This window comes from Leptonychotes weddellii, chromosome 10 (genome assembly GCF_054177405.1).
Source record: "Leptonychotes weddellii isolate Sample4059 chromosome 10, ASM5417740v2, whole genome shotgun sequence".
NCBI lineage: Eukaryota > Metazoa > Chordata > Mammalia > Carnivora > Phocidae > Leptonychotes > Leptonychotes weddellii.
In genome coordinates, this window is record NC_138378.1 from 84,021,821 (window position 1) to 84,047,532 (window position 25,712).

The window sequence follows — 25,712 nt, forward strand, 5'->3', positions numbered from 1 at the left end:
TGTTCTCCCCTTCCAGTAGCTTATATTCCTCTTCAATGCAGAGATTATATAATTTTAGTCTCTCAATCTCCAGTATTTATTAAAGATGAATCATATAATATGTGATTGATAAATGTTGCAAGAAGGAAAAGACAGGAAACTTTGATGATAGAGACAGCAGAAAGGAAAAGCTCAGTGAGGGCATTATTGGCTGAGATCAGGCTCCCGAAGAAAACCACAGAAGGGATATTGGGCAAGGTGGAAACCCAAAAGGTTAATGTATCAAAAGAAAATTTTTTCCAACCTGACAATTTTCCTCAGGGCTTGTCTATAAGTAGGAACAGTTTTATGGGTGTGCAACTGTGTAGTTGCACAAGTCCACGTGTTTATTTTTTTTTATTATGTTATGTTAGTCACCATACAGTACATCATTCATTTTTGATGAAGCGTTCCATGATTCATTGTTTGCATATAACACCCAGTCCATGTGTATAAAAAGGCGCTGCAATAGGTTTAACGTTTTGCTGTTGGTGTGAAATTCTTAATAACTTCTAAAGAAGAGGGCCCTCATTTTAATTTTACATTGGGCCCTGCAAATTATACCATTTTGACCTCTTTTAGCTCCATATAGCCCTTCAGAGACTCACATAATCATAAGGCTAATGATTACATAGTCATAATCACATAACCTCAAGGGTTAATATCTTAACCACACCTTCCATTAAAGTGTGTGGAAAGGCATATGTTTCTAGTCCACCAGCACTACCCATCAGTACTACCAACCAGCTTCTTCCATACATCTTAGCAACATCTGAAGTTAAAATGGGAAGTGGAAGTTGGTTTGAATTTTTATTGCCAGTGGAAAGAGTCTAAGAAAACAGATTTATTTCTTTTGCATTTGACATAAATTACATTCTGGAAGACTTTCTGCAAGGCATGAAAGGAGTTAAACTTGGTTAAAGAAAAATTACATACTCTCAATGGGCTTTTAGATGTCCTGCTCTTCAGTGGGCTGAATTGTTGCTTTTGATCATGCTACAGTGAGAAACAATCTATGAAACCTGTGCAAACTACCAGTGTTCAAATCCTAATTCTATCATTTACCACACATGTGATCTTAGGTAGATTCTATAATCTCTGAAGGATTAATATCGCTTTTCTCATGTATATGTGGGGACATGTGCTAGACTCATAGGGTTGTTCTGCAGATGAAATGAACTAATACATGGAAAGTACTCATAGCAGTGCATTGTATAGGAAAATCATTGTTATTAATATGGTACCAGAGGTGGATGAATTCTTCAAAGTTTGTGGAGAAATATTTAGAATGCATTTGTAATAGGCAAGGAGGAGAAAGAGGAATAGCAAGATAAATATCTTGGCATGTAGAGGTCTGGTCTTAAGTACATTTCTAACTTTATATATATCCTTAAACAGGTCTCTGATGCTCCTGCAATATGTCAAGGGCTTTTGTGCTACATGTGAACAGTGCTGGGAGACACGTCACTGGAGTAATGCTATGCTAAAACCTTTTTTTTTTTTTTTAATTTCTGTTCCTTCTGATATTTCCCCTTGACTCAGAGCTGGGAATAAGGTGAGATTTTAAAGGCTCAGAGGGAAAAATTGAAGTTTAACAGCCATCTGTTGTTCCCAGGGGCATCTGGGAAGCTTTTTTCTGAAGGATACATCATCTGAACTCTCTCCCTTACCCACACACTGGCTCAACACACAAAGGCACATACACACTTATGGTCAGACTTCAGCAAAACTGTGAATTTGGTGGACACTGTCTTCTTAACTTTCCATCTCCCAGTTTTATTCCCCATTTGCTTTTCAGAAGCTTTTCTTTCCCTCCATTTTATTCAACAAATACATGAAATATCTATTTGTAACAGGTACTCTGCTAGTTTCTGAGGATACAGTAAGCAAGTCAGATTAGGTCTCTACCTCTCTACCTGGGGGGAAATATACAGTAATAAGTAATTTTAAATATACTAGATTAATAATTCTGAAAGTTCTACGAAGGAAATTAACAAGATTAGATATGAACATCTACAGAATGAAATGAGCCCACTGTGCAAAGAATTGGGAAAAAAAAAAAAGCATGCCAGGAAAAAGGAACAGGAAGTTCAATGACCTACAACCAGGAAAGGGGATTGGTGTTTTAAAGAAAAGAATTAAATTCTCCTGGATTATAGAAAGACAGAGGGGATATAGTAGGAGGAATGAGATCATGATGAACATTCTGGGTTAGAATAAAAGAGTTGGAATTAAGTTTAAGAGAAAATGGAAACCATTGAGGACCTTTGATGAGAGGAGTGAAATACACGGATTTACATTTAAAAAAATCATTCCTTGCCGTAAAAGTGGCAAAATGGAAGCCAAGAGATCAATAGTCATCCATGCGACAGATAAGAATTTGGAAGGGTGGGGACAAGGAGATGAAAATAAACAGTTGGATTCAGGAATATTTGGGAAGTGGAACTCACCCAATTGATGATAGATTGTATGTGGGTATGAGGGAGAGGGACAAAACCAAGGATAAGATCTATATGGTTAGTTTGAACTAGTGAAAGGATAACGGTGTTATCAATATCCTGCCAAAATCTGTTCTCAAGAAAGTATCAGATTAAAATTACTTTTCATTAATGAACTTCCTGATTGTAGATATTTTGTAAGTGCCAGATGTGCTTTTCTGAATATGACCAAGAGAACACAGTTCAAAGCATTCTGTCTCCCAGGGAGCCTTGTGTTTTAACAGGCAATAGAGACTATGAGCTATAAGAGTAATATTCTACAAGCAGTACCTCTGACATTGGTGTGGTTTTTCCTACTTCTTTGCCGTACATTCACATGACATGGGCTCCACCTGTTTTGCTCTCACTTTAGTAAAATTCCATTCATGACTCCTTTTCCATGTCTTTGTTGATTAGTAGTGCATACCAACTGACCCCAGACCCCAGAGCATGTCTGAAATAGAAGTCAGAGAATGAAAGATGAAAACCAGTTGGATGGGAGGTGGAGGGTAGCAGTGGTATTGACTATCCTCCTCTCCAATGGAAGTGTTTTGCTCGTTTGATTTTGTTGGACAGCATTTTTTCACCAGCATAGTCAACATACATCATGAAATTTCAAGATGCAAGCTATGATCAAAACTCAGTTCTGTAGAAAATTTAGAGATTTAAGTTGATTAAGTTGGTTAGATTCCTTACCTCTCATTTCTACTTAAATTGTGTTGTTCTCTTATGTGCCATCTATAGTCACTTCACTTTTTACTCTAGGTTTCCTCCCAGGACAATTCCATCCACTTACTATATTCTAATGATGAGCTATATGTTGACTAATCACAAACTCCTATTTCAAAAGCACACCTAGGCTATAGGCACATACCTAACCATTGGACAATTTATCTAACAGTACCTCATAAAATATATTTAGACTAAGCTTTTTAAAAATTTTTTTGCCCAATCTTTTGAATTAATAATAATTTTTCAGAAACATTAAATCAACTTTAATTCCTCTTAGATTACTTTCAATCATTGTCATTTTAAAAAGCAAATAATCTTTTTTTAAAAATTTTAATGTTATGTTAATCACCATACATTACATCATCAGTCTTTGATGTAGTGTTCCATGATTCATTGTTTGCGTATAACACCCAGTGTTCCATTCAATACGTGCCCTATTTAATACCCATGAGGGGGTGGTAAACCATTTACCATGCTAATGGACACCAAAAGAAAGCTGGGGTGGCAATCTTTTTATCAGACAAATTAGATTTTAAATCAAAGACTACAATAAGAGATGAGGAAGGACACTATATCAAGCAAATAATCTTTTAAAGGGTTTTGAAGCATATTTTAATTCATGATCCTATCCCATTAATATAAGATGCAATTATTTCAATAAATTGTACTGTTGTTCAAAATATTTATGCTCCTCTGTTCATGATATTAACCTACCTAGTATCCTGATCCTCTTAACATCAGACTTGGTCATCAAATTTGATATATGCCACTTTTAAGCCAAAGTTTTAAGAGTTCTTCTGTAGATGGCTATCCTCTCTTTTCCCTCTGATATGAGACAGGTGTACTCCAACTACAGTGCATACACGTGGAATGAAGAAAATAGGGAGCTGAGTCCTAGATGAACTACAATGGTCAAAAATGAGCTAAAAATAAAACTGTTTTTGTAAGACACTGAGATTTTGTTGCACTTGTTGCCTATGGCATTTAATTGCTCATTCTTAAAGTTAAGAAGAATTTAGAAAGCTGTGGGAACTTTATCAACGTATCTCTGGACCCCGAGTTGCATGAAACGGAAAATGTAAATAATAACAGTACCCACACAACAGGTAACTGTGACAATTGAATGAAATTAATTATATAAAGTACTTATCAGAATTCCTGATACATAGTAAGTGCATAGTACATTTTAGGTAAGGAAAGGAATCCTGGACAACTGGAAGGTGTAAGGTCAATAATATATTCCTCATTTTCAGAATGGTCCAGGGCTGAGACTTAGATCCACTCTCCACACCTTTGTTATGATAACTCTAAAAGTCAGATGCCATTTATTTATTTATTTTTATTTAAAACTCAAACCATTAGAATCTGTATCCTGGTTGGAATAAACGTCTCACAGTGGCTCAAAAGAGTAACTGCCTCTCTCATAGCGTCAGATGTTACCAAGGAGCATGAGGGCACTAGAGAGTCTCTGGATCACTCCTTTCCACTTACGCTGATGATACGTTTCACCAAAAATATATTTTTTTAATTAGCACATTTAAAACTTGCCTCACTGAAGGCTCCTCCTTTGTAAGTCATAAATATTAATAGATTTTGAATAATATTGCTATTAGCTTTAGAGTAATATTTAGGTCAGTAACTAACATTATCAGTTTCATATTTTGGAATTTAGAATATTAGTGTACTAAGTAATTGATGGAATTTCAGAAAGTGGAAAAGAGAATTCCTCTTCACTTATTGCTACTGGCCTTTCTGTTTTGAATTTTCTGGTCCAGTGCTAATTCTTCATTTGATTCATGGTATATTCTGGAGATGGTTCAGAGAAAGGCAGCAGGGGCCATTAATATCTTGTCCTGCCACAGTGAGAATGACTCTGCAACACCACAATTTCTCATGAAGGATGGGTATTAAATATGTATAGAGTGAGCTACTATTTGATGGATCGCAGCAATGGCTCTTTCAATGAGAGAGCAAGCCTATCCCAAAGCTAGACATTCCCCTACAGATGACACTCCAGAACTCTGCTGCCAGTACACTTTTACTTAAAATAAAAATTGACTGATGACCAGCACACTCCAGTATGAAAAACTGAGTTACGCCCTCTGCTAAACTGTGATGTTGGTGGAGATTTGGCATAAGAAAATCCTCTCTTCTTCCTGCTCAATCCTGGCTGATGGAAGAAACCAAATTTGTACTACATGGTAAATGACCAAGGCTAGTGAAATTTGCTCCTTCAGATCATTACATATATGCATTAAACTTGACTAAGGGTAGATAGGAGTATCTAAACCAAAAGAATGTATCAATCTCCATCTCTACTGTACCTGGGAATGTCTTTTTTTCCTTACTTCAGCAGCAATGGGGAACAGTGTTTCTTGCTTTTCTTCTCCACAGATTAAAGCTTTCTTACATAGAGAAAATAGGAGAGAAACTGTGGGCTGATGTTCCACTCCCTAGGTCTTAGGGAAAATTTTTTGAGCCCTTTGATGGATTGTTATTGTGTCCCTTCAAAAGACATGTTGAAGTCCTAACGCCAGTACCTCAGAAGGTGACCTTGTTTGGAGACAGGGTTATTGCAGATGTAATTAGCTAAGATAATGTCATACTGGAGTGTGGTGGGCACTTGATCCAGGAGCACTGGCACCCTTGAAGAGGGAGGGAGACACAGTGAGGAGATGCTGTGTGAAGACAGAGACAGGGGTTGGAGTTACGTTGCCTCAAGCCACAAAATGCTGCGGGCTACCAGAAGCTGAAGAGGTAAGGATCATCCCTCAGAGGCTTTAGAGATATCATGGCTCAGCAGACACTATGGTTTTGAAATTTCAGCCTCCAGAACTGTGAAAGAGTAAGTTTCTATTCTTTTAAGCCACCTAGTTTGTGGCCCTTTGCTATGGCAATTCTGGGAAACTAATACAAGCCCCAGTGTGCAGACTCAGTCTCCATCAGTCTGTCAACTACTCCTAGTTTAACTGTATTAGGTTACTCTTCTTTCTGGTGCTTGCTTGTATCTACTTTATATAAGCTGATGATCAAGTGCCTTCCTCCCCTTAGACTCTGGACTAGTTGTTTGCCTTGTGACTGAAGGGCTCTTACAGGTTCAAAAAAACTAATGACTTTGCAGATTGTGTGGTGTGCTGTTATTTTCAGTATAGAAGCTTTACTCTTTCCAGATCTCTAAATCCTGAAGCAGAAGCTAGAAGCAATGCATTTGATCTGTTTTATTTTCATTTTTATTCAGTTCAACATATTTCAATATATTTTTCTAATTTCCTTTGCAAGCTTTTCTTTGGCTCATGGCTATTCAGAAGTGTATTTTAAAATTTCCACAATATTTGCAGATTTAAAAAATATAGATTTCTTTTATTGGTATCCAGTTTAATTCTGAAATACTTTATATGATTTAATTTATGTAAATTTATTGAGATTTGCTTTACAATTCAGAATATGATCTTAGTGAAAAAAATAGTTGTTCTGTTGTTGCTGATTGAAATGTTCTTAGATCTATGATTTTACAGTTTTTATCAAATTTGGTGTTTTTTACTGTTGTTGTTCTTGGCTAGTAGTTCTTCAAATATATGTTTCTGTCTCTTCCTTTTTTTCTTGTATTCCAATGAAATGTATATTATAGTACTTGCTATTTGTCCACAGTCACTGAGGTTCTATTTATTTAATTTTGACCTTGCCATGCAAATTTTCATTTTTCTTCCTATCTTTTAGCTATATCTTCAGGATCATTGATCATTTCTGAAGTGTCTAATTGCCAATATAAAATCTAGTAAATTTTTAAAATTAAACTTCCATTTGGTTCTTTTAATTCCTTGATGACTCTCCTAATTATGTTAATCTTTTCCTTTAAATTCTTAAGCATATTTTTAAAAAGCTGTTTAAAGTTCTTATTAAAGTCTGCTTAAAGTCTTTATTAAAGTCATTCCATCATCTCTGTCATTCTGATTTGTTTCTTTTACCTGATTTTTCTCCTGGGTATAGATCACATTTCTTGCTCTTTGGAATTTTTTTTTTTATCGAATTCTGAATATTGGGAATCTGCTGTTGTTTGAATGCTGGATTTTGTTGCCTTCATTTAAGAGTGCTTTGGAAGGCAAGGCTATAATGTTTCTTGCCAATCAGCTAGATCCTTTTAAGACTTTTAAGTTTTGTTAGGGAAAACCTAGAGTAGCCTTTAGCATAAGACAATGTTTCTCATTCTCAGCACTATAAATATTTGGTTCCAGATAATTATTTGTTTCAGTGGCCTGTCCCGAGAATTGAGAATTGCAGGACATTTAGTAGCATCTTAGGTCTCTACTCACCAGATAATTAAGAGTAGTATCCCTCACCTGCAGTCGAGACAACCAAAAATATCTCTAGACATTACTAAATGTCCACTGGTAAACAATATTGCCCAGTGGTTTGAAAACCACTAATTGAGGAAAACTTCAGCCCTACTACCATAGTGTGATGATGCTAGGTTCTCACTGAATACCCTGGTTGTTCAATAGAGTCTTTACTATGATAGTTGAAACCTGAATGTCTTTCATCCTTCTATGAGTTATAGGAATATTCAGCATCTAGCTCCTGGTTATTCTCTGCCTATCTTCATGGAGGTTAGCCTTTCTCTAGACAATGATATTTTAAGGAGGCATTGTGTGAAAATTATGATGAATTTTTTTAAAATCTCAATGCAGAAAAAAATAGAATGATATTTAAATTAGATCATTATTTTCCGAATACTAAAGCACTGGAATAACGTGGAAGAAAGCAGTGTTTAGTTTTATTCATTGGTTCATTCAACAATTATTTACTAAAAAAATATACACACACATATACACATGCACACACAGATACTCTGTATTCATTATATGTCTTAGGAAAATAATGACAAACAAGACATATTCCTCAAGGTATTTATATATCCTAGAGTAGACAGTATAAAAAAATCAATTATTACAACCCAGTGGGAGTGGTGCTATAGCAAAAATAACTTTTTTCAATGGGATGATAGAGAATGAGCACAGGAAAGCAATATTTAACTAGGATGGCACTATTAATAAACACTTAGATGATAAAGAGACCATTGGACTAAGTCTTAAAATGGACAAATGTGGAAAATACTCAATTCAGAAAAAATAACAGGAGTAAAATTTAAAAAAATAAAGGTGAGAGAAAATGATTAGTCTAGGGAAATGCAAACAGACTAGTATGGCTAAAAATTAAGGAATTATAACAGGGAAGTGGTGAGGTGGCAAATGCAATATGGATCAAGTTTATAGGTCCTTTTATGTCATTCTTAAATTTTCTTCTCAAGGTAATAGAGACCCCTGAATAACTCGGAGTAGGGAGAACAATGTGATTAGATTTGAATTTTAGTAAAAACTATTTCAGACCAATTGTGTAGAATAGATAAGAAGCAAGCCTTCGTGGTATACTTATGTTCTTATCCAAAAGACCCGTGTCTTTCAGCTTTAATCAGGTCTAAATGATCTCTAGGCCTGCTGTACATCTGTCATTCTGGGCCTTACTATTGCTTTTATAGATTGGGCTTATTATTTTGTGGATCACACAATCTGCTCTTGCTTAAGATTGCATTCATTATCTTCTGGTATTTAGGGAGGCTAAGGAGAAGTGTAAACTAGTCTTATTTTTGTTTCTTTACAAAAGATAACTATTTCCCCCCTTTTAATTCTGAATCCTTGTCAGATTTAATTTTGTAGTATAGCAATTAACTTTATGAATGTGTATCTTTGTGTCTTTTGTCATTATCCTATTACTCTATTAAACTTCTTAATCTGAATTTAAACATTTCTTTGGCCAATAAATGATTTCTTCTCATTTAAATTTAGGTATTGCTTCCATTTCTTTTATTTTCTTCTCAATTTCTAAGACCCACTCTTCAAATGTTATACCTTTGTTTTTCTGAATGAATTATATTCTCCCTTAGCATTATTTTTTATTGTGTTAAAACAAATACATAACATGAAATCAGTCCTCTTAAACTTTTAAGAGTACAGTATAATATCGTTAATTATGTGTACTTTATTTTATAGCAGATCTATGAACTTTTCATCTTTTATGATTGTAATTACATACCCACTGAACAGCAACTCCCCATTTCTCCTCCCCCATCCTTTGCAACCACCGTTCTATATTCTGCTTCTATGAGTTCGTACTTTAGATACATATAAATGGAATTATGTAGTATTTGTCCTTCGAGGATAGGTTTATCTCACTTAGCATAATATCATTAAGATTCACTCATGGTGTAGCATATATATGGTATTTCCTTCTTTTTTAGGCTGCATAACATGTCATTATGTGTATATGCCATATTTCCTTTACCCATTCATCTGTTGTTGAACACTGGGTTGTTTTCATCTCTTGGCTATTGTGAATAATGCTGCAATGAACATGAGAGTGCAAAAATTTCTTTTATTCTACTGGATAAGTACCCAGAAGTGGGATTGCTGATTATTTGGTACTTCTATTTTTAATTTTTTGAGAAACCTCCATACTGTTTTCCACAGTGGCAGCACCATTTTATATTCCCACCATATCCAGTGCACAAGCGTTCCCATTTCTCCACATCCTTGCCAACACTTATTTTCTGTTTTTTGACAATGGCCATCCTAATAAAGTGAGGTTATATATTTCATGGTTTATTTTGCATTTCCATGGTACCTTAGTGCATTTGAGCTGCTATAAGAAAATATCATAGACTGAGTGGCTTATAAACAACAGAAATTTATTTCTCACAGTTCTGGAGGCTGGGTGTCCAAGGTTAGGTTGTCAGTATGGTCAGATTCTGGTGAAGGCCTTCTTCTGGGTTGTAGACTGCTGACTACTTATTCTGTCTTCACCTGATAAAAGGGGGAGCTAGCTCTCTGGTGCCTCCTCTATATGGGCACTAATCCCATTCTTGAGGCCTTCAAACTCATGACCTAATCATATATCAAAGGCTTCACTTCCTAATACCATCACATTGGGAGTTGTGATCTCAACATATGAATTTTGGGGGTACACAACCATTCAGACCTTAGCACATGATTAGTGATGTTGAACATCTTTTCATATATCTGGTAGCCATTTATAGATCTTCTTTGGAGAAATATCTACTGAAATCTTTTGTCCATTCTTTAATAGAGTTTTTTTGTTATTATGCTATTGAGTTGAAGAATTTCCTTACACATTTTGGATAGAAACCCCTTATCAGATATATGGTTTGCAAATATTTTCTCTCATTCTTTGAGTTGCCTTTTCATTCTGTTGATTGTTTCCTTTGCTGCACAGAAACTGTTTATTTTGATGTAGTCTCATCTGTCTACTCTTGCTGTTGTTGCCTGTGTTTTTGATGATATATCCAATAAATCATTGCCAAGATCAATGTCATGAAGCTTTTTCCTCTATAATTTCTTCTAGGAGTTTTAAGCTTTCAGGTCTTATGTGTAAGTTTTTAATACATTTTGAGTTGATTTTTGTACATGGTGTTTGGTAAGAATCCAATTTCATTCTTATGCATGTAGATATCCAGTTTTTCAACACCATTTGTTGAAAAGACTATCCTTTCCCCAGTGAGCATTCTTGACTCCCTTGCCAATGATTAGTTGACACTACATGTGTGGGTTTATTTTTGGGCTCTCTGTTCTCTTCCATTGGTCTATATGTCTGTCTTTATGCCAGTGCCATACTGTTTTAATCATTGTAGCTTAGTAATGTGCTTTGAGGTTAGGAGTATGACTTTATTCTTCCGTCTCAATATGGTTTCAGCTATTCAGGAAATTTTGCAGCTCTCTATGTCTTCTTTAATTTCTTGTAGCTCTGTTTTGTTGTTTTCAGCCAAAAAGTCTTTCACCTCCTTGGTTAAGTTTATTACTAAGGATTTTATTCTTTTTGATGCTATTAATGGGATTGTGTTATTGTTCATTGTTAACGTATAGAAACACAACTGATTTTGTATGTTGAGTTTGTATCTGGCAATTTTGCTGAATTTATTAGTTCTAACACATTTTTGTGTGTGTATGGAATTTTTAGGATTTTCTGCAAATGAAATCATGCATGTTATCTTCAAATATAGATAATTTTACTTCTTCCTTTTCAATTTTTATTTCTTTTTTCTTGCCTAACTGCTCTAGTTGTGACTTCTGATACTATGTTGAATAGAAGTGGCCAGAGTGGGCATCCTTGCCTTGTTCCTGATACTAAGAGAAAAAGCTTTTAGTTTTTCACCTTTAAGTATATTAACTGTGGGCTTTACATATGGCTTTTATAATGTTGAAGTTAATTTCTTTCTATTCCTACTGTTTTTATAATGAAAGTTGGTTGAATTTTGTCAAATGTTTTTCTACATTTGAGATGATCATGTGATTATTTTTGCTTTGTTCTGTTAATGTGATGTACCACATTAATTTCCATATGTTATAACGTCCTTTTTTTTTTTTTTTAAAGATTTTATTTATTTACTTGACAGAGAGAGACAACGCGAGAGAAGGAACACAAGCAGGGGGAGTGGGAGAGGGAGAAGCAGGCTTCCCACTGAGCAGGGAGCCTGATGCGGGGCTCGATCCCAGGACCCTGGGACCATGACCCGAGCCAAAGGCAGACACGCTTAACGATGGGCGCCCCATGTTGTAACATCCTTGAATCTCAGGGATAAATCTCACTTGGTCATGGTGCATGATCCTATTAATGTGATGTTGAATTATATTTGCTAGTATTATTTTTTTTTGAGGATTTTTACATCTATATTCATCAGAGGTATTAGCCAGTAGTTTTCTTGTAGTATTTTTTCTAGATTTGGGTCAAGGTAATGTTGGTCTTATGAGTTTGAAAATGTTCCTTCTTTGTTAATTATTTGGAAGAATTTGAGAAGGATTGACACTAGTTCTCCTTTAAATATTCACTATTGAATATGAAGAACTGACCAGTGAAGCCATCTGGTTCTGGACCTTTCTTTGCTGGGACGTTTTTGATTATTGATTCAATCTCATTGAGAGTTATAGGTTTATTTCATTTTTAATTTCTTTACGCATTCAGTCTTGGTAGGTCCTATGTTTCTGGAACTTACCTATTTTTTTAAGTTATCCCATTTGTTAGCATGTGATTTTATTTTATTTTTAAAAGATTTTATTTATTTATTTGACAGAGAGAAAGAGCACAGGGAGAGAGAGGCGGGGAGTGGCAGCCATAGGGGGAGGAAGAAGCAGGCTCCCCACAGAGCAGGGGGAACCTGATGTTGGACTTGATCCCAGGACCCTGGGATCATGACCTCTGCTAAAGGCAGTCACTTAACCAACTGAGCCACCCAGGCGCCCAGCATATGATTTTTCATAGTAGTGTCCTATAATTCTTTTTCGTTCTATGGCATCAACTATATTGCCTCCTTTTTCATTACTGATTTTGTGTTTTCTTTCTTTTTTCTTAGTCTAGCTAAAGGTTTGTCAATTTTTATATTAAAAAAACCTCTTTCAGGGCACCTGGGTGGCTCAGATGGTTAAGCATCTGTCTTCGGCTCAGGTCGTGATCCCAGGGTCCTGGCATCGAGTCCCGCATCGGGCTCCCTGCTAGGCGGGGAGCCTGCTTCTCCCTTTGCCTCTCTCTCTCTCTGACTCTCATGAATACATAGATAGAACTTTAAAAAAAAAAAAAAAAAAACCTCTTTCATTATTTTTTCTATTGTTTCTCTATTTTGTTTATTTCTGTTCTTTTATTATTTCCTTTCTTCTGCTAACTTTAGGTCTAGTCTGGTTTTTCTTGTTTGTTTTTTGTTTGTTTTAGTTCTTTTGTGGTGCAAAGTTAGATTGTTTATTTGGAATCCTTCTTTTTTAAAATGCAGTCATTTACTGGTCTAAACTTTCCTCTTAGTACAACTTTTATGGTATCCCATAAGTTTGGGTATGTTGTATTTTCCATCTTAAATTTGTTAAGACTTGTTTTGTGACCTAATATGTGTTTTATCCTGAAGAATTCTCCATGTGTGCGTGAGAAAAATGTATATTCTACTGCTGTTGGGTGGAATGTTCAGTATTTGTCTGTTAGGTCCATTTTGTGTATAATGTTGTTCAAATCCTCAGTTTTCTTATTGATCTGTCTGGATAATCTAGCCATTATTGAAAGTGAGGCAATGAAATGAAAGCTCTTACTATTATCATGTTGCTGTTTATTTCCCTAGTTCTCAATGTTTGCTTCATTATTTGAGTGCTCTGATGTTGCGTACATATAGATTTATAATTGCCATATCTTTCTGGCAAATTGACTCTTTTTTTCATTATATAATAATCCTACTTTTTTGACAGCTTTTTACTTAAAGCCTATTTTGTCTGATATGATGACTACTGCTCTCTTTTGGTTACTATTTGCATGGAATTTTTTTTTTTTAAAGATTTTATTTATTTATTTGACAGAGAGAGACACAGCGAGAGAGGGAACACAAGCAGGGGGAGTGGGAGAGGGAGAAGCAGGCTTCCCACTGAGCAGGGAGCCTGATGCAGGGCTCAATTCCAGGACCCTGGGTCATGACCTGAGCCGAAGGCAGACGCTTAAAGATTGAGTCACCCAGGTGCCCCATGCATGGAATATTTTTTTCTATCCTTTTACTTCAGACTATTTGAATCCTTTCATCTAAAGAGAGTCTCTTATAGACAATATAGTTTGATTTTTTAAAATTCATTTAGCCACTCTATCTCTTTTGATTAGGGAGATTAATTCATTTCAAGTAATGACTGGTAGAGAAGTACTTACTATTGCTGCTTTGTTAATCATTTTCTGTCTGATTCTGCAGCTTTTTTGATCCTCTCATGCTGTCTTCCTTGTGGCTTTTTTTTTTTTTTTGTAGTTACATGCTTTGATTCCTTTTTCATCTTCTTTTTTGCATCTTCTATCAGTATTTTTTTGTGGTTACCATGGAGCTTACCTAAAACGTAATTATAACAATCTATTTTAAACTGATAGTAACTGCAACTTGATATAAAAACTCAATTACTCACCTTCCCAAACACTTTGTTTTTGATGTCACAAATTATCTTTATATTGTTTATCCACTAATATATTTTATAGTTATAGTTTTAAAAAAAAACCCTTATCTTTTAAAATTAATTACCACCATTACAGTATTACAGCATTCTGTATTTGTCTATATATTTTCCTTCACCAGTGAGTTTCATACTTTCATATTTTCATGTTAATATCTAGAGTTCTTTTGCTTCAAATTGAAGGGCTCTCTGTATCATTTCTTGTAAGTCAGGTCTGTTGGTGATGAACAATCCTTGCTTTTATTTATTTCAGACTTTGCTTCTCTTTTATTTTTTGAGGGACACTTTTGTTGGTTATATTATTCTTGGTTGGCCATTTTTTTCTTTTTGTACTTTGCTTTTTATCATCCCATTCACTTCTGGCCTGCAAGGTTTCTTTTGAGAAATCCACTGATGGTTTTATGGGAGCTCTCTTGTAGGTCATTTTTCTTACTGCTTTCAAAAACCTCTATTTTTGACTTTTGACAATTTGATTATAATGTGTCTTAGTTTGAACTTGAGTCCATCATAGTTAGAGTCCACTAGCCTTCTTGAATCTGAATGTACATTTTCTCCCCCCAGATTTGGGAAGTTTTTGACAATTATTTTTTTCAAATAAGCTTTCTGCCTCTTTCTCTCTCTGTTTGTCCTGGATTTGAATAATGTGCATAATATTGGCCTGTTTAAAGTTGTCCTGGGGTGCCTGGGTGGCTCAGTCATTAAGCGTCTGCCTTCAGCTCAGGTAATGCTCCCAGGGTCCTGGGATTGAGTCCCACATCGGGCTCCCTGCTCTGTGGGAAGCCTGCTTCTACCTCCCCACCCCCCTCCCCCCACTTGTGTTCCCTCTCTCACTGTGTCTCTCTCTGTCAAATAAATAAATAAAATCTTAAAAAAAAATAAAGTCCTATAAGGCTCTTAGACTATAGTAACTCTTTTTCTTTCTTTTTACTGCTTTGAGAAGATAATTTCAAATAATCTGTCTTCAAGTTTGCTGACTCTTTCTTATGATTGATCAAGTTTGTTGTTGAACCCCTCTAATGAATTTTTCAATTCAGTTATTGTATTGTCCAGCTTCAAAATTTGTTTCATTATTGTTTTTATCATTTCCATTTTTGTTGACATTCTCCTTTTGTTCATTATTTTCTTTGCTGATATTCTCTATTTGTTCACTGTTTTATTGAGAATTTGATCATCTTTATGATGGTTATTTTGAATTCTCTTTACGTAATTCATATTCCTCCATTTCTTTAGGGTTGGTTTCTGGAAAATTACTTCTCTCCTTTGTGCCATGTTTTTCTTTCTCATATGCCTGGTAACTTTGTGTTAGGCTCTGCACATTTGAAAACAAACAAACAAACAGCTACCTTTATCAGTCTTTACAGACTATCCTCAAACAAGTAAAGAACTTCCCCAGTCAGCTGCGCCAGACAACTCTGGGGGCTTTTGAACATTTCCAATGGATGAATTTCCTCTGGACTTGGGCTCCTAATTCACAATTAGAGAGGCTTACAGGGTTCTTTTTTCAGGATCTCATGATCTCTTGCTCTCTCTAGTGTCTGTGTACAGTACTGCAGATTCTCTGGACTGCCACAAACCTCCCAACCCTTTTGTTCTCAGCAGCCTCCATATTGCTAGGATATGCTGGGTTCTGTCAGTGCTCTGCCTCAGGGGAGACAGAAACCAAACCCTCAGGCAGGCTGCTCAAAAAACCTGAATATTGGACACATGCATCCAATCTTTCTTCTCAGGGAGAATCCAGGAGTTGGTGGTCTTCCTCCCACTTGTTCCATAATGAGCTGGAAGGAGGGACTATAGCAAGTATGTGCTAGTCCAAACCATGTTTTTGTTCTCAGCGGGTCCCCATCCTAGAGCCCTTTCCTGTCCATGAGATTCAGGGAAGACAGAAACCAGTCCCTCAAAACATCTGAACACTGAACATTGGTTTTTGATTGAGACTGTCTTCCTTTCTAATACAGAGTTTTGTTCTATAAATTCCTAAGTACTGCTTTAGTTGCATCTTGCAAATTTTAATATGTTGTACTTTCATTTTCATCTAGTTTCAAATACTTTTTAGATTTCATTTTTTGTTTCACCTTGGACTCATTCTTTAGAACTGTGTTACTCCGTTTCCAAGTATTTGAGGATCCTCAATATTTTTTGTTATTGATTTCTATTTTAATTCTATTGTGATTAAAAAAACATAATCTGTATGGCTTGAATCCTTTTAAATTTATTTATTGAAAACATTTACAATACAGAATATGGTCTATCTTTGTAAATGCTCCATGTGCCCTTAGAAAAGATGTATAGTCTACTGCTGTTCTTGTTTGGACTATTGTATAAATATGAGTTAGGCAAAATTGGTTGATAGCGTTGTTTAAGTCTTCTAAAGCTTATATTTGATTTTCTTTTTCTGCTTGTACTATTATGAGATAGAAGTACTGAAATCTCCAACTATATTTGAAGATTTTTCTACAATAAGATTTCTCCTTGCAGTTCTATCAGTTTTGCTTCAGATACTTTAAAATTCCCCTATTAGGTGCATACACAGGATTGATATATTATCTTTATGAATTGACCATGTTACCATTATGAAATGATCCTCTTTATTCCTGGTTAGAAACTCCATTCTGAAATCTCCTTAATTTTATATTAATATTGCTACTCTAGCTTTCTTTGATCAGTGTTAACATTTTATCTTTTTCCAAGCTTTTACCTTTATTTCTGTTTTGTACTCAAATGACTTTTTTTAGGCTGCATAATTCAATTAAGTAATGATCGCTATCTGCATGTAAGGAAATACCCAAGGGCAGAGGAAAGAACCAACCAAAAGGATTAGCAGGAACAATATCCAGAAATGCTAAGAACAGCAGCTGTAAACACTACCCACACTCAAACCATATTATAGAGAGCATGATGTTGAGTATAAATGTTTTACCTCATGAGCAGGAAAGAAAATTAAACCTAGGTTAATGTAGTTCTGGTCCTTTCTAGAAAACCTAAAAGCAAGTCCTGAAAGGATCAAATGGTTTCTACATAACTTACTGTATCAAAAAACAAAGCTCAATGAAATTTACAGGAACATAAAAATATCAAGCATTCAACAAGTAAAATTCATGTCTGACATAAAATCAGAAATTACCAGAAATTCAAAGAATCAGGAAAAGACAACTCATAATACTAAGAAAATAAATAAATTTAAACTAACCTATAAGTGGTAATATTTATAGAATCAATAGACAAGAACATTAAAAGTTATTACTGTATTGTGCATGTTCAGGAAGCTATAAGAGCTATGTAGATATATGGAATTCCCTCTTTAGTTATTTGTCTTATTTTTTAAAATATCTTTTGCCTCATAAATCTATTTGAATTATATGGAATTATGATTCCTAAATATTCTTTTATTTGGTTCTGCTTCAGGGATAAGCCTATACTTCTCCAATGGGCTTAGATGCTATTGAGGTACAACAGCCAAATATATATTTCAGTTAAGATTCTTTGCATATCTCCATGAGCTTTTATATCCCACTTACTTTAGGAGGTACTGCTGTCTCTCAAAAAAGTGGGAATATTGTGCAATGGTATGGGAAAGTGTAGTCTCTTCATCTTTATATCTAGAAGAGATTTACACTGCACCTTTCACAGTTTTCAGAGCTGATACAGAAATTTCTAAATTACTGGGACTTAAATCTGAATTTTAATGTGAGAGTTGGGTAACTGAGTACACATTCCATATATCCTAGTAACCATTTAAAGATTTAAATGGTTAATTATATCTGAAAATTTATGGGGTGATAGGTACAAACCTATCTTCTACTTCCCCCTTGGTGCTATAATTAAGACAGGAAAGCAAAGGGCATCTGGAAAACAAAATAAGTGTAGCATAATTAAATATCAAGTTTCAATAATAAAATGGTAAGAGTTATTATGGAGAAAACCAATGCTATTTTGAGCAATATGGTAAGCAATTAAAGAATATTAACCTCCAGGCAAATCAGAACCGTGAAATCAGTCTATTTTCATCCACATACAAGAGCTCTCCTAAGCAGAGGTGGGATAATTGAGGAAGCATGTGAACTAAGAGTATGTTTGCTTGACCAGGAGATAGTAGGTAAAGGATATTGAGCAAAACATTACTTTTTTGGCCAATATCTGTTTCAAGGGCATTATAGACAATGAACACTTTGCCCATTAATCTAATCTACCTCAGTTCTTCAACTGCATAAAATACAGGGGACAATAATCTTTTGTCCAAACCAGGAATCTCTTGAGAATTAAACATAGCACTACTGAGGCACCTGGGTGGCTCAGTCAGTAAAGCGTCTGACTCTTGGTTTCAGCTTAGGTGATGATCACAGGGCTGTGGGATTGGCCCCACATTGGACTCTGCACTCAGTGTGGAGTCTACTTGAGATTCTCTCTCTCCTCCTGCTGCCCCTCCCCCTGCCTGTGCTCTCTCTTTCTCTCTCTCAAATAAAATAAATAAATAAAAACTTGGGGGAAAAAAACATAGCACTATTAAAGGTTACACCAGACATAAGTAAAAACCAGATCTTTTCTGAGTGAATCAGTATAAGGTCACCATATAAAACTCTACTTTGATCTGGATTTCTCCTATTCAGGAAACAACGTATCAGATAAATTGCAAACTCTTCTTCCTGGTATTCAAAGCTCTCCATAATATGGCTCCATATTACCTATCTATTACTCCATTGCTATCAGGCTCTCCTGGAAAAGAATTAACATGAGATTTGCAGTGTGACCATCCTAGTAATGAATCATGGACATCTTCACTTCAGTCAACATCTCAGTGACTGAGTGTCAGGTTATTATCTTCCATGGAAGGATAATGATAGATAACTTTTTGGGTTCCCAGCAGCATGTAATTTAAGATACTTTTTTCCTACCAGGTCAGAGGAGTACAAAGATGGGATCTTCTCTTCCTGGGTTGAGACAACTGATATAATCTAGGTATGATCTTGAGCAATGACTGAGAGAGGAATGTGTGACTTATGGGAAATAGGGTTCAGCAAACTGTATTAGTAAAGGCTCAACAAAATTTCAGGAGAACTTCCATAGGCTGAGGGGCTCAGGCTGACTGAGAAATATGAGTTAGAGGCAGTGAGATCCAAATCTAAACACAATCAGTTAGCCTAGAGTGTTTATGTAATGGAGTAGGTGAGGGCAGGTTAAATGGGAAAGCTTTAGCTAGGATACTACAGGTGCCTTGGGATCACTCACTGTGGCTGAACAGGTTTACAATCAGTGGGCTAATTCTAATGATGAGCACACCTGAGGCTATTGACAACCATACTGTTCTGGCTTTGACATTCAAACTAGAATAAATTTGGAATATATAGGTTGCTTGGGTATAAGGGTGAATGTATAGATCTGAGCAATTAGTGAAGAGGAAAACAGGGCAGGAGCTAATAGCCCAATTTTGGACAGATGGTAGATATTCAAAACCTAGTTACTCATGCATCAATAAAATAATTTAGAAAGCTCTTTGAACTTTTATTTTAAGAGTACTTGCAAGTTCTATTGACAATAGACATTTTAAACCTAGCTGCTGATTCATTGACCTGTTATTATTAGTTCTGGTAGCACTTATTTATGATGAAAGACATACAGATTTAATAGGACTCTTATCTTCTTGTCTGAAACCTTAATGTTGGAATCTCCTAACTCACAACTGGACTGTGAACATTGATTACTCTCACATCCTGCACAGATATGGGAAATCGGCTTGAATTTTTATTGACTGTGTGAAATGGGGAGTTATGCTAATTAACATGACAAAAACCTTGTACTTTGTGATTTCCCATTTCTGTGTATTATAGATCACCTAAATTGATACATCTGTAGTTTTCCAGTATTGCAATTGTGTTTAAGTGCATTTACTTACAGATCCATTAATGTAACAGGAAATGTGTCTATAATTATGAGGATGGGTCTTTTATTTTTTTTTTTAAGATTTTATTTATTTATTTGAGAGAGAGAGAATGAGAGAGAGAGAACACATGAGTGGGGATAGGGTCAGAGGACGAAGCAGACTCCCTGCCGAGCAGGGAGCCCGATGCAGGACTCGATCCAGGGACTCCAGGATCATGACCTGAGCCGAAGGCAGTCACTTAACCAACTGAGCCACCCAGGCGCCCCGGGTCTGTTATTTTCAATGTATAGCCTTACACATTCCTTAGTATACTTCTCACACTGACTGTGGTTTAAAGTTTTGTTCTGTTTGTCTTTGTCCTCTATAGTGAATATCTTCTAGACACTGCTTTAAATTCAAGGTTCCTGTCCATCATTGCCTTAGGCTACCCAAATTTTTACTCATATATCAATTGGAAAGTTGTCATGATTGTTTCAATCCAGGAAACTGAGGCAGAGTTAGTGGAATACTCACTGCACTAATGAAAATAGAATACTTAGCCATTTTCTTCAAGTTATTAACAGTAAAGCACTGGGCATCTAACATGAGGTTATGGGACTTGGAGATGGTTAAGATTTGTTTTTTCTCTCTGGCCATTTGAAGTTGAATTTATCTTTGAACTATTCTTTGGTGCTAATGTTTTGCTTTATTATATTATTACAGTCCAACATTACCAGATAAGTTTCTAAATACTTCTCTTTTGGATGCTTCATATGTGCCTAGTAGTTTCAGAATTACCTTATGAACATTGCTTTTATAAGCTAATCCTTATCTTTTTAATATTTCACTCTTTCCATGTGGAATGTTAAACTCCTTCTGGTAATAACTTAAAAATGTATAAGTATCCTCTACATAGTAGCTAGTTTGGTAGCCAAAATAACATTGTAAGATTGGCAAGGCAATTATTTAATCTCTGTTTTACCTCTATCATATAGATGAGGAAGCAGAGACACAAAAAATTAATGATTTGTTCATGTTAAAATAGCTATTATAAGATTTAAGTCAGAACACAAACTTAGGGCACAATGGAGTCTCATAAGTACGCCCCTCATAAATTCACTGATAAATGAACTGATGAAATTTGAATACATGCAAATGTGCCATATTTGCAAAATGACACCAAATAAGTTAAAGTAGCAAATAAAAGACAGTGTGGTGGTTAGGAGCATGCAGTTGGAGTAAGAAAGATCTAAACATGAGTCCTTTCTTTGACACTCACCAGCTCAGTTACTAAGCCACTTTAAATATCACACATCTTTAAAATGAGCATAAATTTCATTCTAACCTCAGAAAATAATTATGGGAATTAAAGACAACAGTCACATTAAGGGCATAAGAAACCAACCTTAGTAAACACTTAATAAATTTTAACTTGTATTAAAGCTTAGATCTAATACAAATGGACCTATTGTTATAACTTGTTATTTGTTGTGGGTAGACTAAGATTTGGGTTTTTCTTTTCTCTACTGAAATCTCTCTAACTTGGAGGGTTGCTTGCAAATTTTCCTTGCTCAGCAAATTTTCCAGCATTCTATCTTGATAATCATTCTTTTGGTACTTGTTATGAACTCTGTGTTATCTTTTCATATATAACTGTGTTGTTTCTTCTAATAACTTCTACTTTGGGGGCCACATCTAATTCTGTTTTAATTTCTCCCATTGATTGGTTTCCTGCTACTATACCATCTTATGGTACATCTTATGAGAACAACCTTGTAGATGATGAATAAACAACCAGACCTTAGGTACCAAGCAGTAAATGCCAGGCTATATGTGCTTCCATGATCTCACTCCACATATCCCTGATTATCTTTCTCTGCAGATGGTAAAAATGCTAATTTGGCTCAGTTTAAATCCTTAATGACTAAGAATGACTAAAAAACGCTGGAAGTGACGGAATTTTTCTACAATTAATAGGTTAATTTTTTTTTTTTTTTGCCAGCAGGCAAAATGAGAACTTGAGACAGATAATGTACTTCTGTAACAGAAAAAGAAAGTTATGTTTTCCATGCCCAGAATTTTTGCAACATGTTCTCAACACATATAATGTGTGTGTATTAAGTCCTAACTCTGGTAATTTGTTCTATTTGCTAAATATTTGTGGCTCTGTCATCTGGAAACATGACAAGATTGTACTTCCTGGTCATTTAGTGGCTGAGTGGAACTAAAAGTCATACTCGGAAACGACATGGGTCCCATCTGAGACATAACACTTAGTTCCTTGTGTAAGAGTCACCTGAATTCCTTTTCAGGCTTCTCAATTAGCCTGAGTCTCTGGGTATCCCAATCCAGTATAACCTGGTCAATTCTAACTAATCTAAAAACATAAAGCAGTTAAAATTAAATTTCACTTCAGAGCTAATGTTTAGAGTCAAGTGCATACTGCCTATGTCCCCTGACAAAGGGCATAAAGACACTGAAAATGAATCCTTCTAAGATATGCATGACTGTCACATTCTTCCCTGAGGAAAAGTGAAAGCAGAAGCGCTCTGCCTGAATTGAGGGGAGGAAGATGCACTACTGAGATTTGAAATTAATCTTTTTCCTTCCACAATTACAAGTGTTATCCCTTGAAATAAATAAATAAATAAATAAATAAATAAATAAATAAAGACCACTGCTAGTATTTGAGGATTACCTTGTTTGGCTATTCATGTTATTCTGTCATTTTATTTTTCCACAAACTTAGAAAGTATGTGTTATTATTGTCATTTTACAAATCACACCCCCATCACAAAGATGCTAAAACATTTGCTCTTAATCAAATGCCTAGTAAAATGTTGAACAGTTTCAACCCAGATCTGACTAAATTCAATAGACTAACACGGTACTTCACTCTGTGTGGTTTCTCACAGAATTGAGATACACCTGGAAAGAAGGTCTCTAAAATCAGATCATTCCTTAAAATACGAATCACCTTTTGGAGAAGAAATATTTCAAAGATTATTTATAGTCACCTCTAAGCAACATTCTTATCAGAAGGCAAATTAACTTAATGGAAAAGGGGTGTGGTTAGAAATCTAATACACCGGTATATCTCTGAGTTCTGTAAGTCCCACGGCTTATGATATTTTCTTAATTTATTGCCTCAGATTTTTCATTTACTGAACCTAGTTCATTAATTTCTCACTGTACTATGATAATGCCAGAGATAATATAGGCCTCTCTGGTTGTTTTTTTAAAGATTTATTTATTTATTTATTTGAGAGAGAGAGAGAAAGAGAGAAAGAGAGAGAGCGCGCGAGTGCGCATACTAACAAGTAGTGGGGGAGGGGCACAGGGAGAGAATCTTCAAGCAGACTCCATGCTGAGTGCAGAGCCTGACAAGGAGCTTGATCTCAGGACACAAGAGAACACGACCTAAGCTGAAACCAAGAGGCAGACGCTTAATTGACTGAACCACACAGGTGTTCCATAAGGCTCTCTGTTTTAACTCAGGAGTTATCTCTGATCAATCTCTTTCTGCTTAGATAAAACTTAGATATTTCTGTTATTTTTGTTTACAGTTGCAAACTAAACTTATTCTACTGTTGGTGTGTGATTTCTACTTTGCATACGGGTGTATTTTATCTTTTTGGAAAAAAAGATACATTCTTTAGAAACACAGACCTTCTTCTATGTACTTTCTGAAAATCTAGTGCTCAATAACCTCTTGACTTTCCTGGATTTATAAATAAACTATGTTATAATAATTGAGTAATCACATTTTATTACTTGGAATTACCCAGATCAGTTACTCAAGTTCTCCATGTTTACCCTAATTTATAAAACTCAAAATTCCTACATTCTATAAAGCATGATTCATGGAAAGTAAATTAACTTTGGAAAAGAATTAATGGGAAGTCACTAAAAGGTTTTAAAGACTTAAATGACCAATACTCAAATCTCAATATCCGGCCTTTAAAAATGAGTATTTCCACTTGGGTGTTCCACAGGCCTCTGAGATTCAGTATCTTCAAACTGAACTTCATAATTTTTCCATCCTATGTAAGGGCTACTCCAGTGTTTTCTGTCAGAGATTGACATCACCATATCCTAATCTATTCCCTCTATTTAACTTCCTTCATATCTAATCAATCACTAAGCTCTGTTTTTATTTTTTTAATTATATTTGTTAAATTTCCCCTAACTTTTATTTCTTCAGTTATGTTCAGGTATAGATCTTATGTCTTGCCATAAAGAGTGGAGCTGCCTTCTAACTTGTCTTCCTGTTTTCTTCGCTGCCTATAATGCCAAACAAGATGTATTCACAGGCTGGATCCAAGTGAACAGGATATTGGAACTTGGCATTTATCATTCACTTCTGGTGTTTCTCTAAACCTAATGTGATAAACTGTCAGGTGTTTTATTAATCAAGGGCCTCTCTCTTCCTCGGGGGGAACAGAAGTAACCTGTTTCAAAAGTCCTGTCTATATCTTTGGAAGTCCACTTTTGCCAATTCAATTAACTACTTTTATATTCACAAGTACCCAAGTGATGATTAAATTCAATTCCACAGCACAATTATAAATGTCTCCTTGACTTGTTCCCAGAAAATTTCAGTAATGTACCCACAGAGGCTAAACTTACATTAACTTGATATTGTGTTTACATTATACACATGAAAGGATATATTATTCTATTCATGATCTCAAATTATCTTCAACTCAACACACTTACCAGACAGTAATATGCAATGAGTATGAATTGACAATATTGACTAGAAAAACAGTCATGATTTCAGTGGCATTTCAAATGCTCCATTATGTAATTTCTTTTCCTGCAGCAGAAAGCCTGGCAATATTTTATCTAATGACCTACTTTCATTTCTCTATGTGACCATCCTACACTTTCATGCAGATTTAGCTAGGTGTTTTTAAACTCTAACCTACTTCTTAACTCAATTTTGCTACCCATATAGCTAGATGGGTGCCCGCATCTCCCCACCCTGCCCTTTTCTTTTTTACTTTTCCCATGCCTTCTAATCTTATTTTAAAAGTCTAAAGCTGGTATCTGTTTGTGAGCATATGTTATATTAAAAGTAGATCTCATTCCACTTTAGGCAACTCCTCTTTCCTTTCTAATGCATGCACAACGTGTTATTCATCACATACAAAATTCTGAGGGCCACCTAGCTCCTTCTCTGAATCTACTAATTTTCAAGTACTTAAAATAATATTCCAAGAGAGAGCTATATTTCTACTTTCCAGAATAAATCATTAAACTACCATACTGGGTAATTTTTTTTTATTTCAACATCACATCCCTTCCTATATATGTTTCCATGTATTATTTATAAATCCTTTCAAAATAAATATTTCTACACATTAACCTCTGGGTCAACTAGTTAAATGCTACCTTGGCAGAAATGTGTTTCATTTTTATTAAGAACAACCTTTTCATATCTTGTATAGCTACCCTTGATTTTAGAGTAAGCTAAATTAACTATTCAGTATGTTCAACTGGTACTAGCATTGCATTGACATCTAATATACTTTATTTTGTCAGATTTTTTCCCCCTAACATGACATTCATGCAACAGTTAGTGTTGCCATCTTAAGAAAGTTATCC

The 25,712-nt window shown here is 35.3% G+C and overlaps 1 long non-coding RNA gene across 1 annotated transcript in view; it reads right to left on the reverse strand.

Moving 5' to 3' along the window:
* The window catches only part of LOC115942166 (uncharacterized), a 233,710-nt gene that overhangs the window by 201,184 nt on the left and 6,814 nt on the right, over window positions 1-25,712 (reverse strand). The window contains exons 2-3 of the long non-coding RNA XR_014148968.1: window positions 13,959-14,130; window positions 2,787-2,949 (exon numbers count right to left, since the gene is read on the reverse strand). This is a non-coding gene — a long non-coding RNA (uncharacterized LOC115942166). The remainder of the gene's footprint in view (window positions 1-2,786; window positions 2,950-13,958; window positions 14,131-25,712) is intronic.